This window comes from Syngnathus scovelli, chromosome 16 (genome assembly GCF_024217435.2).
Source record: "Syngnathus scovelli strain Florida chromosome 16, RoL_Ssco_1.2, whole genome shotgun sequence".
In the NCBI taxonomy this organism is placed as follows: domain Eukaryota; kingdom Metazoa; phylum Chordata; class Actinopteri; order Syngnathiformes; family Syngnathidae; genus Syngnathus; species Syngnathus scovelli.
The window spans coordinates 6,645,117-6,659,080 of NC_090862.1; the positions used below are offsets into that span (position 1 = coordinate 6,645,117).

The 13,964-nt window shown below is 43.4% G+C and overlaps 2 protein-coding genes across 2 annotated transcripts in view; one reads left to right on the top strand and one right to left on the bottom strand.

Moving 5' to 3' along the window:
- The window catches only part of mrm2 (mitochondrial rRNA methyltransferase 2), a 98,693-nt gene that overhangs the window by 46,688 nt on the left and 38,041 nt on the right, over positions 1-13,964 (top strand). The gene's annotated exons all lie outside the window — the stretch shown is intronic.
- The window catches only part of elfn1a (extracellular leucine-rich repeat and fibronectin type III domain containing 1a), a 44,014-nt gene that overhangs the window by 13,006 nt on the left and 17,044 nt on the right, over positions 1-13,964 (bottom strand). Inside the window, exon 2 of the mRNA XM_049745454.2 lies at positions 5,179-5,249. The gene's annotated coding sequence lies outside the window, so the exon portion shown is untranslated. The remainder of the gene's footprint in view (positions 1-5,178; positions 5,250-13,964) is intronic.

Here is a 13,964-nt window from a genome sequence, read left to right on the forward strand (position 1 = left end):
TGTGGCCATAGATAAATAAATAAACAGAGAACCGTCAAACTCGGCATAGGAAGGCTGGACCATGAATCGCACACACCCCAACGCCCCTCAGAACTGAAATTGATTTATGTTCGACGGAGAAAGCGGCACTGAATCAAATCAGCCATGGAGGTGAAATAAATAGTCCAACATTCCTGGTGCTACATAAAGCCGAGTGAAAAACCGGGGGCACAATTTCCTTGTTAAAAAAAAGTGTCTCCATCAAGACATGAGCGTTATTGTTTCTTACAGGCCGCATTCCCTCAGGCCCCAAAAAGACATAATAGAGAGCTGCTATTGAGTGTCCAAATGGAGTAAAAATTCTTTTTTGTGCACCACGTCGAGCGACATGAGCGACCAATTCACAGCCGTGAGGACTTTTATCCCTGTTAGGGTGCAGAGCGCAACATAAATCCTCCAAATATTAATGGACTTTAGAAGAGATCCTCTGACACGCAGGGCTCCAATCGCATTGAATATCCAAATTAGCATTTTTATTGCCACGTTTCCATTTGAAAACTCCGACGGCACGCGCGCCGGTGCCGTATTTGCTTTACAGATTGAACAAAGACCTGTGAGAAAAATGTTACTCAAAGAGGAAGGCGGGTCTGTTAGATGGCTCGCATCTGCCGGATTGCGTTTAAACGGCCACTCTGAAAGTAAAGATGCAAACGAGCGACTTAATGACAGGTTTAATCAAGAGCACGCGAGATGCAAATTCTCCATAAAGCGATAACGGCATCTCTTTAACAGATGCTCCTCGTTGACATGGCCCGTTACCGTCTGTTGTATTAATAAATAGCGCCTAATGAACGTGCTTGTCTGACTTGTGTGCTATTAAAGAGGCAAAAAAAGAAGCTAATTAGAGTTGAATAAAGTTAGGGGTTGAACAATTAAAAAAAATATATATATTATTCCTTATAAAGTCCTTTCGTGTGCTAATATTAATAAATCAATGTGTCGACTATATTCTCGAATACAAAATGAGCCATGACAAGAAATTTCACAACAAAGCAGATGGTCCGAGATCTCTCTTCTTTAAAGGTGACCGACCTCACCTTTCTAATCCCGCAAGCGATGGAGCAAAGCCTCAATTACCTGCCTTTGTTATCGCTAAAGAACACGCCCAAGCGTGTCCCCCCCGAACAGGCCCCGTGCGCTTAACGTGCACTTCTTTTGTGTTAGCGCTGCGCTAGTATCGGCGCTGACGACATTGTGTGCCACAGTGGCTAACGGGAGCCGATGATGGATGTCTCCCTCCGTGTGACAGGTGCGATTTTGCAAGAAAAATAATGATAGGTATTATTAATCTTTTTCTACGAAGTGGAAGTAAAAAAAAAAAAAATCATCTGGGAGTGACAAGTCCAATGGCTAACAGCTGCCTGTTACAGCTCTCATCCACTTCTCCTCATTTCATTCATGACTGCCTTTCTCATTGCGAAGTGCAAAAAGGACATTATGGGATGTGTCCTTGTGCTTTTATTCGGGAGTCCCATGACCTAGTCTTGTACAGCGTTTCCCAAACTTTATTGAGCTGAGACCATTTAGTTAATGAACAGTAAGAGGAAGAGACAGAGAAGGTCCTTAACTACTGTAAGATGATCCTACATAATTACTGTAACGTCCATGCTAGTTTCCTTTAGCCTATGAGTGGCTTTAACATGATACATTAGCATTAAGCTAGTTTTATTGGATGGAATTGGTTGCTTGGATCGTGTTTATTATAGTTTACAAAAAGTAGCAAAATAGCTCAAATTGAAACAGAAACCCATTTTAGTGAATAAAACCAAAACATTTTTAGTAATGAGGGTAACGCCATTTAAGAATGTAATAGTCAGTAAAGTCAACCTTCAATGAGGCCAGTCGGTGGCAAAAGCAGCATAAATTCAACAGTGAGTTGAAAGGACGTGAGAATGTCGCTAATATAAGCTAATTAACCTTGTGAAGAACAATGCCTGGATTGTAACAGGGACTATAAACGGACATGAGGGGGTGTCAACTGAGAGAAGGTACATTGTGCCTCAGTCGCAGTACAATGGCACATACACATGCAATCGGCGAGCGTGACCCGTTGCAAAGCGCTAGCCGCCCTTCAGTCCACTGTATTTTCATTGTGCTTTTATTTATTCGTATTTCTGAGATAGAATCCTGCAAAACAAAATGTCCGCACGGCAAACTGTGATCTTCACAAAGTAGTAACTGTGTTGACAAACTTAAAGTAGCATTTTAGCATGAACTTGTCAACATATATAAACGGAATCGTTCCAATATACTCCCGAAGTGAGCCATACTATATAGAATCGAATCGTTCCACTTAAACATACATTGCCCTTGAATCATTTCACACACCAAGTATCGACAGGTATCAAATCATTTATCTCGATACATGAGCCGCAATACGATTCAACCGATCCGGTTCGATTTGAAGCACTCGCATCTTTTTAATCAAAACCGATTTTCTGATTAAAATCGATTTTAGGAGCGGTGATTGCGACTAAAAGCAATGAAAACAGACATCTGCTGAGGAGCCTCCAACACGACCTCGGCCGAGACACGCAGGACATACATCGGGAGGCGAGACACGACAAAGAGCTATTGATTAAAGAGGCCAACATGGAAGATGGCTTCAATTCCATCGATGAGCAAAGAGCCCAATAATTGGCAAGCACGCTAATGTTTTACAATCACTTTATGCCACCAATTTAAATCCTCCATGTCTGCACCGGACTAATCCATACTGCTCCCCGCACTAATCCATTTGGATAATTCTTCTTGTCTAGTGCCATCGAGTAGACGTCCGCAGGACCTCTCGCACTGGATTTGAACTAAAAGCCCAAAAGTCGCCCACGCCATCAATCAGGACTTTGCGACGGTCCATTTAAAGCATCCCGCCCGAGTTCTAACTGAGGCCTTCACTGGCGATGGACCGTAAAGAGCCTCGGCGCATCCCAACAAGCCACGGCGTAACATTTCACTAGTCCAGTAACACTTTAATCAATGAGCGGATATAAACTTGTATTAAATGCTTTACGACACACTAAAGTCTGTCTCCCTTTACGGGGACGGTCACGTGATTAATAATTCATCACTCATTAGCGCAAACAGTTTCCTTTTGGCTCGCTGATAGAAATAAATAGTGCGCTTGTTTGCTCGTCGACTTACATTTGCATTTAGATTTCAAAAATCCGTGTGAGCGAGACGTTCGGATGAAAAAGTGGCATTTGCATATTTGGATGCGTCATTGCTGTCTGCACAAGCACAGCTTTACCTGCCCCTCATTTAATACTTTAATACTTTTTCATGGCAGTTCCGCAAGATAGAAAAGTTACGTTAACAAACAATAAACCTCCCAAATATTAAATCTTGGACCATCTCTTAAAGCTGGCTAGTTAAAAAGACAAAAACTTGAAGTTCCATTTTTTGTCTTTAGACAGCCACAGTAGCGCGCTAACTCTTAAAAAAAGATAAATTTTGTCACCAAACAAAGAAAAAAAAAGTATTAATATGTATTAAAATGCAATCTGTTTCGGTGAGTGTGTGCAACGCAGCTCATTTGCATGATGATGATGAAGCGGCGCTTTCATTCCAAAGCAGAGCGAAAAAAGTCTTTATTATTCCAACACAGCTTGGTTAATCACACTTCTTCGGGCTCCTCGTTCCGCTGTAGTCCCTTCCTTTGCTGCAAATTAGATGCCGTCGCCGCGCCTGCGGCCTTGCCGGGTCGCGTGGCGACAATAGCATCAGATAAAGTAAAGTTGGGGAAACGATAAGAAGGGCTACGACCGATTAGCCGCGTAACGAGCGAATCATCTACGAAGAAAAGGTTGTTCCGCTTATAAGAATGAGTCAGCGATAAGTGATCGACGACACGTACCCTCAATAAAGTGTTGCGCCAGGGGTGAACACCAGGCGTAATATTCTGGATTTTTTTTTTATCACTTTAACAAGATGATTATCTGCCTCTGTACATAAACTGAGCGGGAGGCGGGCGGATGTCAGCACGCTTTATCCTCATCAGGCAATTGTGCTTTTATTTTACAGCGAGGAAATTGTGCGTAACCATTTTTTTTTATCAGTTTTTGCTTTTAACAATCGTTATTCTGTCCATAAAAGGCAGCATTTATTCCCCCGATTTTACACAGTCATTCCGATCTTCTGTTAGTATCGGCTAAACGGTGTCTTTTTAAAATTCAAACGTTACTTCTATGCTAACTATCAATTCATAAACATATACTATGAGTATACAGTGATCGCTCGCTACTTCACGTTTGGTTTATCGCGGCTTCACTACATCGCAGATTTTTTTTTCCAAATTAAAAAAACATTTAAAAGTAAAAATAAAACTTCTAAATTGAGGAAACATTTGTCTAACCTTTAGGACAATGTAATATTGCTCCAAATGTTTGTTTACATTCCTTTAGAAGTCCATTTTTGCGTGTTAGCGCGATCGCAAATTAGCATCTTTCCGCTAACTCATTAGCCTGCCCAGTACTTCTTGTTGGTAACGTACTTCGCGGATTTCACTTATCCGCATTTAGATTTCAAAGGTGGTTTTTGGAACCAATTATCCACAATAAACAAGGGTATACTTACTGTATACGTACATGCATACATACATATACATGACCAATGTGGGGGATACATGATTTTTTTCCATTTAAAAGTTTCCACAAAGTTTTAATTTCCATCTCTTGCTTTCCTTATGACGTGTAGCACATAAAAGCAAGTGATAAATTTTCTTTGTTTGTGTTTATCTTTCAGCTGAATACATAATTTGGAGGAATGTTCCGTGGAGAGCAGTTAATTTTTTTAAATGGGTCTTTTTATTCCTCCTCTGGTTCAGAAAACATTTTTATAGTATTGCCTTTGTCATTAAGTTTAATTATTCTTGTAAATGCGCATGGAGGTTGCTATGGCTGCCGTAAATGGGACACAATGAGTGCACCCCCCACAGAGTGCGTGATAGCAAACAAGATGACATGTCCTTTTGAGAGATTTGTCTTTGCCTCTGTACTTGCATTGACCAGCGGATTAGCCACTTTGATCCTCTTAGAGGGGAGGGGGCAAAGCATGGGTTGTGGGTGTGAACTTGGAGGATTGTTTTGCTTCTTATAAAAAGCGACAACCAGGTGACTCAGGTAGCAAAATCCTCACATTTACCTGGGTAGTCTGCTCGGAAGTCCTTGACGAAGCAGAACATGCCAGATGTTTCGCGCCTCCTTCGCTGGCCTCTGCAACACAATCATGACACAACGTTGAAAATCTCTCCGTGTTTTTGTGTCGAGAAACCGAGTCGCCCCCTTACCATTATCAACAACAAGCAAACAGGCTTTGATATACTGTTCTTGCCCAAATGACTTTGACTAATTAATCAGACATCAATCCTTCTCTTATCATATTTGTGAAGTGCTGCTCATTTCTTCAGTCACGGGAGAAAGCCGATGCTTTGTTTTGCTCAAATTAATGTACGTGATTATCTCCCCTCCCCTTACTATTTGCTTCTGTGCTTCACAGATCCAATGAAGGATGAAATTTCTCTACCTACATGCATATTAATGGTCGCACATGATAAACTCGAGATTACAGCGCAGTCGGTATTCATATGATCGCTCAGCATTCCAGCGGAGCTACGCCGAGCCCTACGCCTGATTCGCAGGGTTACAACATGTATCAAACGAAAGGCCACGGGCAGAATTCAATCTCAACATTCAGTAATTGGAATATGCAAACTGGCGAGAATATCAGCAAATGAGCAGACAATGGAAACTGCGATTCAATTAGCTGGCATGCCGGCGAACGGGGAGACGGTTAAAGCGGCAGCCGCCGTCCAGCGGAGGCCCAAGACGACACGTAACAACGGGGAACCGAGCGACGGGTGGGGCGGGGGCGAGTCTTGGAGACGTCTGCAGCATTCTTTTAATTACACATCATAATGAGTCCATTTAGCCGTTCAATGACCCGTTTTACGGAGCCGAGCAACCACGGGGAGAGCGGCGCCCTTGGCAGGGTCACCGCCGCCGCAGCAGCAGCTGCCCCCGCAAGGGAAGCCTCTCAGCCAAGAGGGAACATTTGGCTTCAACACACAGGCTGGCCCGAGAAAAGCCACCGAGGCGAGTCCGCGTGCCTCGTCTCGGCGAGTAAACGTCCTCGCGCAATGACGAGCGGCTCAGACGTCGTTGTGTGGATGACAAAACGTATCGCCAATCAAGTTTTATGAGGCAGGTGCACAGGAGACGCTTTATATGCAAAGAATTTCGATCCATCCGCATAAACGTCAGGATTATTCACTGACAGAAATCTCGGGGTACAACAAAAGTCCAGTTCGGGCCTTGGTTTGTAAAATTCAAGTCTCAGGTGTGTAAACAGAACCTTTGAGGCTGTACCCAATGACGTCAGGAGGATGCTTATTTACTCTAATGCTAAGCTAACATTTAAAACTTGAATATGTTGGCGTACCTCATGTGTCTATCCCCACCCCCACAATCGTTTGTGTGACCCATAGTAGCTGCACGTTATTCTTCGCTGAGGTTTGAATTCAAGTACCACACAACATTCAAAGACAGCCCTTTAGCGCTATAAGCACATTTTCTATGTCAGTGAAGTTGTTTAGCAGCATCTGCGCAAGCATTTTGTCGCTCCGCGGATCATTTCCCAGCGTTGCGTGTTCACACATTTATAGATCCCTCAAGGGGGAAAAAAAACACTCGCATTTGTTTCCAAGTATTCGTTTTTGACAAAGGGTTTGTTGCTCTTTGCAACCTTATTGATCCCCGAGCACGCTTGTACGGCGTATCACATTGGATTTCGACTATGGGAGGAAATAGTCATTGTTGCTCTTGAACGCAATATCTGACCTCCGGTCAACATGTTGGAAAATGTTCATGCACTTGATGTGTATGTCTTTCCTCCCACGACTGCGTGCATGATATACATTATATCTTTATATACATATAATTTACATTTTTGAGACACTTCTGCCCTCAAAATATCACAATGCCATTTTTTTTCCCAAATATCCGATTATTAGAATCCTGAAACCGTGAACAAAGTCAAAGCGTACTATTGTTGTAATGGAGACTTTTTTTTTTTTATACGTGACAGAAAACAGAAAGAATTTGCCGCATGTCCTGTGGTTTCTATCTTTTGTCCATTACGACATGCAAATTGCATAGCAGCTGCCTGCCACGTGGAAATGAGCCAAGCCCAATAATGCTCGCAGGTAAACTTGCTACGAATTGAGGATGGGTCAAGTGGCAGCCTGAGGAGGGAGGATGAAGCGGCTGGGGGGGGGGTAGCCAGACCACATGTGCTTCCCGAGGAGCTGGCGTCACTCCAGGGTGTCGACCCGCAGCGCGGGAAGGTCGGGTTGGCGGCGAGCTAACGGATTGTGCTCAGCTGCTGACATGCGGCGCGGCTAGCACGCACACATGTGAGGACCAAAATAGAAGTAAACGCTACAGCGCTACTGACCTGCCACTTAACACTCAGGATAGAAAATTAGTGGCGGTCTAATCTGCCTGTGAAAGACTTGACTTGAGCTACTGATTCACCTAATACACTCAATCACCAACCACTTTTGAACAAAACCCAAAAAGTTGGATAAGAAAATACACTTGGGTCAATTTGACTCTACTCCAAAAAACACTTATGTCCAAAGCCAGGCTCAGCATCATTAAAAAATCAGAACAGTTCGCATGGCAAGCCTGGCCGATTCAAATCGGCTGATTAAACGGCTCCTCGGTCTGTGGCGCTTGTCAATCAAACTGACTGTTAATCGAATTAATGACATGCTTCACATACTCGGGCCAATGGCACGGCTGGCTTTTTTCTACCCTCATTTCCGCCGGTGTAATCGCGATAATAAACATGTAGACGCACTGCTGGCCAAAGGGACATTTTGTCATTCATTTCTGCATAAGTGTTAGATGGACCTTGGCGATGGTCTGAGCGCTACTTGTGCTCGTCTGCTGTTAAATTAGTTTTTGCTGCGCTTAGTTATGTGCTTAACTGGTAATGGGCTGTCAATCAAGGACGCCTACGCAAGCCCTACTTCATATGTACTTGAGTAATTATTTTCAAAAGTGTCGCCCTCTCCAGAATCCAAAAGAATATTAGTCCACAGTGACAAGTTTGTTTTACAGATCTGAGATTGTTTCAAACAAGCTTTAAATTTACATTTGTCAGAGTTGTTTACATTCGTCAACTTTGTGGTGGGTCAAATTTAAAAGATATTTTGTCATTTTATAGTAACAAAAATTAATATGCCAGTTCAAGCTGTTCCACTCCAGTCCAGTAGGTGGCGGTAATGCGCATGACATCCCCGTGGTGAGTGTCTGGTTGAGCTCCAATGCATGTGGACTGTAACCAGGAAATTTAATTCCTCCATTTCCAACTAAATTTGGATGTGCAGCCAAATGAAAACTTTACTTCGTCTGTTTAGTCTTAAAAAAACAAACGTGTCCAACGAGAGGTCAGCCCAACATATCCTCTGAGGGAAACGATCAGAACTGAAGTGGTGTAGAGACGAGATGTGAAGGGAGGGGATGACACCAGCCAGGCTCGCTTAAACTTAAACCGAGCGGACAGCGTTCCATTTGCATAATCTTTCCATCTCCTAACTTGAAACCGAAGCCCCGAAGAAAGTGTGCAAGTCGCCTGTTGAACCTGCAAACAACAAGGCCCAGAAGGCACACACACACACACACACAAAAATAGGCGTGTTGATGTGCAACTTTGAAATTGCCTTTCTAAAAATAGACGTAATACTCTTTCGTCGCGCACGCGCCTCACACAAACGACATCGACACTATTGGAGAAGGCGAGAGTGGCGGCGGCGTGGCACGGAGACGCCAGTGCTCATCAAGTATTGAAGTCGCCCCGGCGTGCTTTTTGGAGCACACTTAATGATAGCAGTCGCCACGAGCACAGCACATGCACACAAATATTGTCTGCAAAATTCTAATTGCAAGTTTTTAAAACACCAAAATGTATATATTATATATTAAATAGTGTTGGGTGTTTTTGTGTGCCTTTAATTGGACAGTGAAATTCTGATATCATTCCGACATTGGGCATCTCAAAGCACCAACGCTTTGTTTTCAGATCCAATTATGTAAGCATCTAATTTTGCCGGTGGAGTATCTAACGTCTCTTTTTTATCTTCTTTCTTCGGCAAGAATAGCAGTGGAAGTGCCCCAAGTGTCCCGCCGCACGCGCCGGCGACAAAGCTGTTCACGTCTATCTTCCCGCTCTCCTCGATTATGCTTAAAGAACATCTTGTGACGTCTTTTCTTCTCGCTCGGCGTCCGCCGCCTTGAGTGACACGACTGGTAATTTGTTATTATCTGCGAGAAGTAGGGTAGAAGGCGAAGGATGACAAGTGGAACTCGGCCGTACTTTATTGCCGGTAGCGGGTTTTTCTTGGGGGCACTCAGGCGGGAGCGGCTAAAGGAGGGCATTGTGGGCTCCCCGAGGACGAGGGATGGCCTGGGGAGGGTCGAGTTTCCAACATGGAGGCTCTTTTCAAGTAAAGAAAAGATACTTCTTACAATAAGCTTTTTTTTTTTTAAAGCTTTTATGTCATCAATAGTTCATTTTCGTGACCTGTCCTTGGATGACGATGTAGTTCGATGGTAACCAATAAGCTTTGTTTGTGCATGCTCAGTTACTGTTATATGGACTGTTTTTCATTTGGCTGCTTTATATTTGTTTAGTGAAGTAGGCCATGTCATTAGGAGTCCCTCAAGGGTCAACACTCAGACCCCTTTTGTTTCCCTTAGGTGCTTCAGATGTTGGCTGTCACGACACAGCTATATTTATCTGGTTGTCCGCATGACAGCAGGCAGATTGTGTCGTGTCACCGTCTAAAGCAAATTAACAACTGGATGAAACAAAGATTCCTTCAGTTAAACAAAACTGAAGTAATTGTTTTCAGAAATGATGAAAAGAAGCCTGCTGTGAGAAAACACTTGGAGTCTGTGTTTTTAACAACAGAAACAACGTTCGACCCAGTTATCAGGATAAGAAACCGTCAAATCTAAGCAATTTGACATGTATCACTGTATAATTGGCCGATAGCGGAGATTGATGGCTCCTGTGTCAAACAATGTAAAAGTGAAATTAATTCGCCAGCCAATGACAAAGCAAATACAGATGTAATAGCAGCTGTCAAACATGGCGCAGCTGCCCGGCCAACTTTCAATTAAAGAGCCAAAGCGCGCCATCCTTCATTCCCAACGAGCGCTGTCAGCGGCGCCTTCGGCAGACTTGCATGCAAACTGTCATCTCCCGAGCTTCTTGTGGCCCGCCATGTCTAATAGGCGTCATTATTCCAGATTACATTCAATGCAAGGATGGAAGAGAATCACCCGAAGCGGCCCTCCAAACTTTTTTCTTCGAAGGACAACAAGCCTTTCTGAATCCACGTGAGGAGTTTTTGACAAGCTTTTCCCTTTAATTAGTTTTCAGTTAGATAAACATCATAATATTGATTGAAGGCCATCTTGTGTAAAACGTTGCATAATTTTTTTTTAAAGGTCACTTATTTATTAACAGCCAGACAGTAGGTTGTTGTCGAGTTAGCGTCGAGTATTTATAAACTTTTCCAGCCTTCCACACAACTTGGTCTTTTGGGCCTTTTTTTGTTTTCTGTGACTGGAAATTTACTCAAACAGCCGCTCGGGGTTATTATGAAACACATTTTTTTGTGAAATGCTAGGTAAGCCCATTTCTACTCTTTCAGGGGAAAACCTGTCTTCCTATTTGTCATAAACGACTCTGAGTCGATTCGAGTAAGAGCAGAATGGACTCTCCGGTATCTTTTTTGGCCTCGATCCCGAGAGAAGTCATATCGTCGGGTATGGTGGGAAAAAGGCTTATGCCGCGTAAAGGACAAGAGGCGTAAGCTCTCCATCGCGCTCTAATCGATGAAATCAGGGGCGAGTTAGAGGACCGCCTGGCCCGCCGAGCGCCCTTTTAAGCTCACAGAGTTGTTTGCCGAGCTTGTCAAGATGACTGAGTGCCGTGAAAGACCTCCTATTTAACTTTGCTATTATGCCCCAAAAGCGGTTCGGATTAAAATTTCACCGGTGCCGGAGCCCGCAGGCGTGCCGGGTGAGATGAGACGAATGAGCAGCACATTTACTACCAGATGATTCATACGCGGTGACGTGATGGAAGATGAAAAATGGTCCAACGTGAGCGTGGCGCTGGAAAGCGTGTGGAAATGTCATGTTAGGAAGCTGGGAGTTGACTCTCCACTACGGGGACTATAAGACTGTCAAAAGGTTTCCTGGGTATCTTCATAAGATGTCAGTGACATGCTTTTAGAGAAAAAAAAAAGTGAGCAAAGTGTTTTATCGTGCCATTTTTCTACTGCACACACACTCCCTGTAAATGTGATATTCATCCACTCTTGAATTTTTCCTTTCACACAAAATATGGGCAACGCGATGTACCCACCCACCCCCCTCCTTCAACCAGGGGGGCCGCAGGGTCTCAATCTTCAGGTGATTCTCCCAGCGGTGAATCGGCGCGCTCACAGTTTGACACGCCGCTCGTTAATCCATAACTGCTAACATTTTCGTGATGAAGTGTCATGACTCGCCCGACGTCGAGCTTAGTCGGCCGTTTCTGCGTACTAAGTCATGTCATCGAAAATAGAAAATGACTTGCCGGGAATAGAAATTGCTATTTTGTTTTGAATGAATGCATTTGTTTTTTTGTAATGCAGTATTGTAGGAATTACTTGCTGGTGTTTAGCATATGTTGAGTTCGGCGTCAGATTTCCATCGGTTCAGTCGACAAAGCTGTGCATTACTCAGTGTCTTCCTATCGATGCATCTTGCCAAAGTTGATTCATTAAAGGCGTAATGCACTCAGGGAGGGGAGGGGTGAGGGGGTTTGAGGCAGAACATTAGCGCCCCCTCCCTCCCCTTAAGGAATTGGTACAAATTTTCATCAATAGCGACAAATGAATGTTGGGGTCTATTTCGAATTAAGAAAAAAAAAATGGACATAACCAGCAAGTCGGCGGACGTCCTAAATGAAGCAATTTTCTTTCTTTTTAGAAACGAACATCGTCTGAGTGGAAACGTCCGACATTAATTCTCTGCAGCAATCAGTCAGAAGCAGCTTGTTTCTCAGCCCCCATTTAGTTCCGGAACGACACCAAACTCATTGCAATGCGGCACAAACAAGTTGAGGAATGAAATGACCCAATAAGAAAAAAAGTTGGTGTATTAGCTTTACTGCCTCACTGGAAAAGACGACTTTAGCAAAGCAAAATAGGAATGAATCAGAGTTAATGATGAGTTCACATTGAATTGTTTAACTCCGTCTTAATATCGTAAATAAACACCTCGCCTCGTTTCGAGGACCGTCGTTCATCATCCGGCAATAATGTAACGCACGGGGGCTCATTTGCTAACCAAAACAGCAGCACCTGAAGTACTTACAGAAAGATAAAGCAATATTAAAGATAATCTTATACGATATACTTAGCATGATATGATATGTATGTAAATATTTATACCCAGTTCAGTCAATCGACTCCATTTATTCGTAGAAGCCATTCACAATGTGTCTATTTTAAACCGTGCTGTGATTTACATCCCATTTGTTTGCCACTTAATCTTGAAAGCTACTTTAAATCCACGCCGACACTTCTTAATATTCACAATCCCAAGAAATCTTTATCAGATGAATTAGCACGCGAGTGCGAAATAATAGATTCCGCGTTGTTAGCTTCCCATCGATTCCCCCCGGTGAGATTTTATTAGGCAGGTGCATGCACGCATTTATTCAGTATTACCGCAACATAACGCAAGCGGCCGTTTGTTGACAGAGTGGACTGTAACTGCCATAAAACAACATTATGCAAATGAGGTTACAACTGTGAGCGTACGGCGCTTATTAGTTTTCCCTGCGGGCGGTGTGGAGGTGAAGTTAAGAGGCGAACGTGGGGACATCCCCGAAAAAGATGTTAACACTGCAAGAGGGCCGCCGGCTGGTCACGTAGTCTTCCGTGTATCCGGACAGCTTGCAGTGTAGCAGCATGTGGCGCGGCATTGTTGAACAGCTTGCACTTGAGATGGCTTGAATGCAACAGGATTTGCCAGAATCCACCCGGGACCGGGATGACGGCTCATTTACCGCCCACGGACACAGCAGAACAACTTCTGTGTGTATCATTTCAACTTGTTGCCCGCTAAATGGCGCCAATCCTTCTTCTCTTGTCTCCAGATTGGCCCTTTTAGATGTGATGGAGTGGAAAAATCGCAGACCTCATCATTATATGCGAGTTTGGAATAATTAAGAACTCTCTCGGCTGCTCAATTATTACCCATTACGTTAGCAATGTCGCTACGGTTAGCTTGAAAATGTAATTTTTGTAAATACTTGACTTGAAGTGACTTTACTTTACTATTTGATTCATCTTTTTTTTTTAAATTATTACAGATTTTATAAGTATACATTTTTTTTTCGTATATTACATCTTTTTTGTAAGTAAAGTTAATTTTAATAAAAGTTAATTTATTAATTACATTCAACACAGGCCGACAACGGCGCTTATAAATTCAGTGTAAAAGATTTTCTTATAAGCTTAATAGAAATATGACATGTTGACATGTTCAGTTTATCCACATCAGACCTCCTTTATACACATTTCCAATTTCATGCCGTGCGAGGCTTTCGGACGTCGCTCCCTCTCAGCCCGCCGCTCGCATTAGCAAAGTGGGATAATAAATGATGCGTCCCCCTGAACAGCCATTAGCAAAGAACATCTTTTCACCATCTCCAGCACGCACACGCGCAGGCACACTGACACGCGCACAAAATTCCCTTGCTGATTTTTCCGAGCCTCGCATTTGTCTCTGTCCTTACTCGTTTGCTTCGCTGTTCACGTCGTGACTTGATTCGAACATGACACGTTTGCAGCTGCTTTT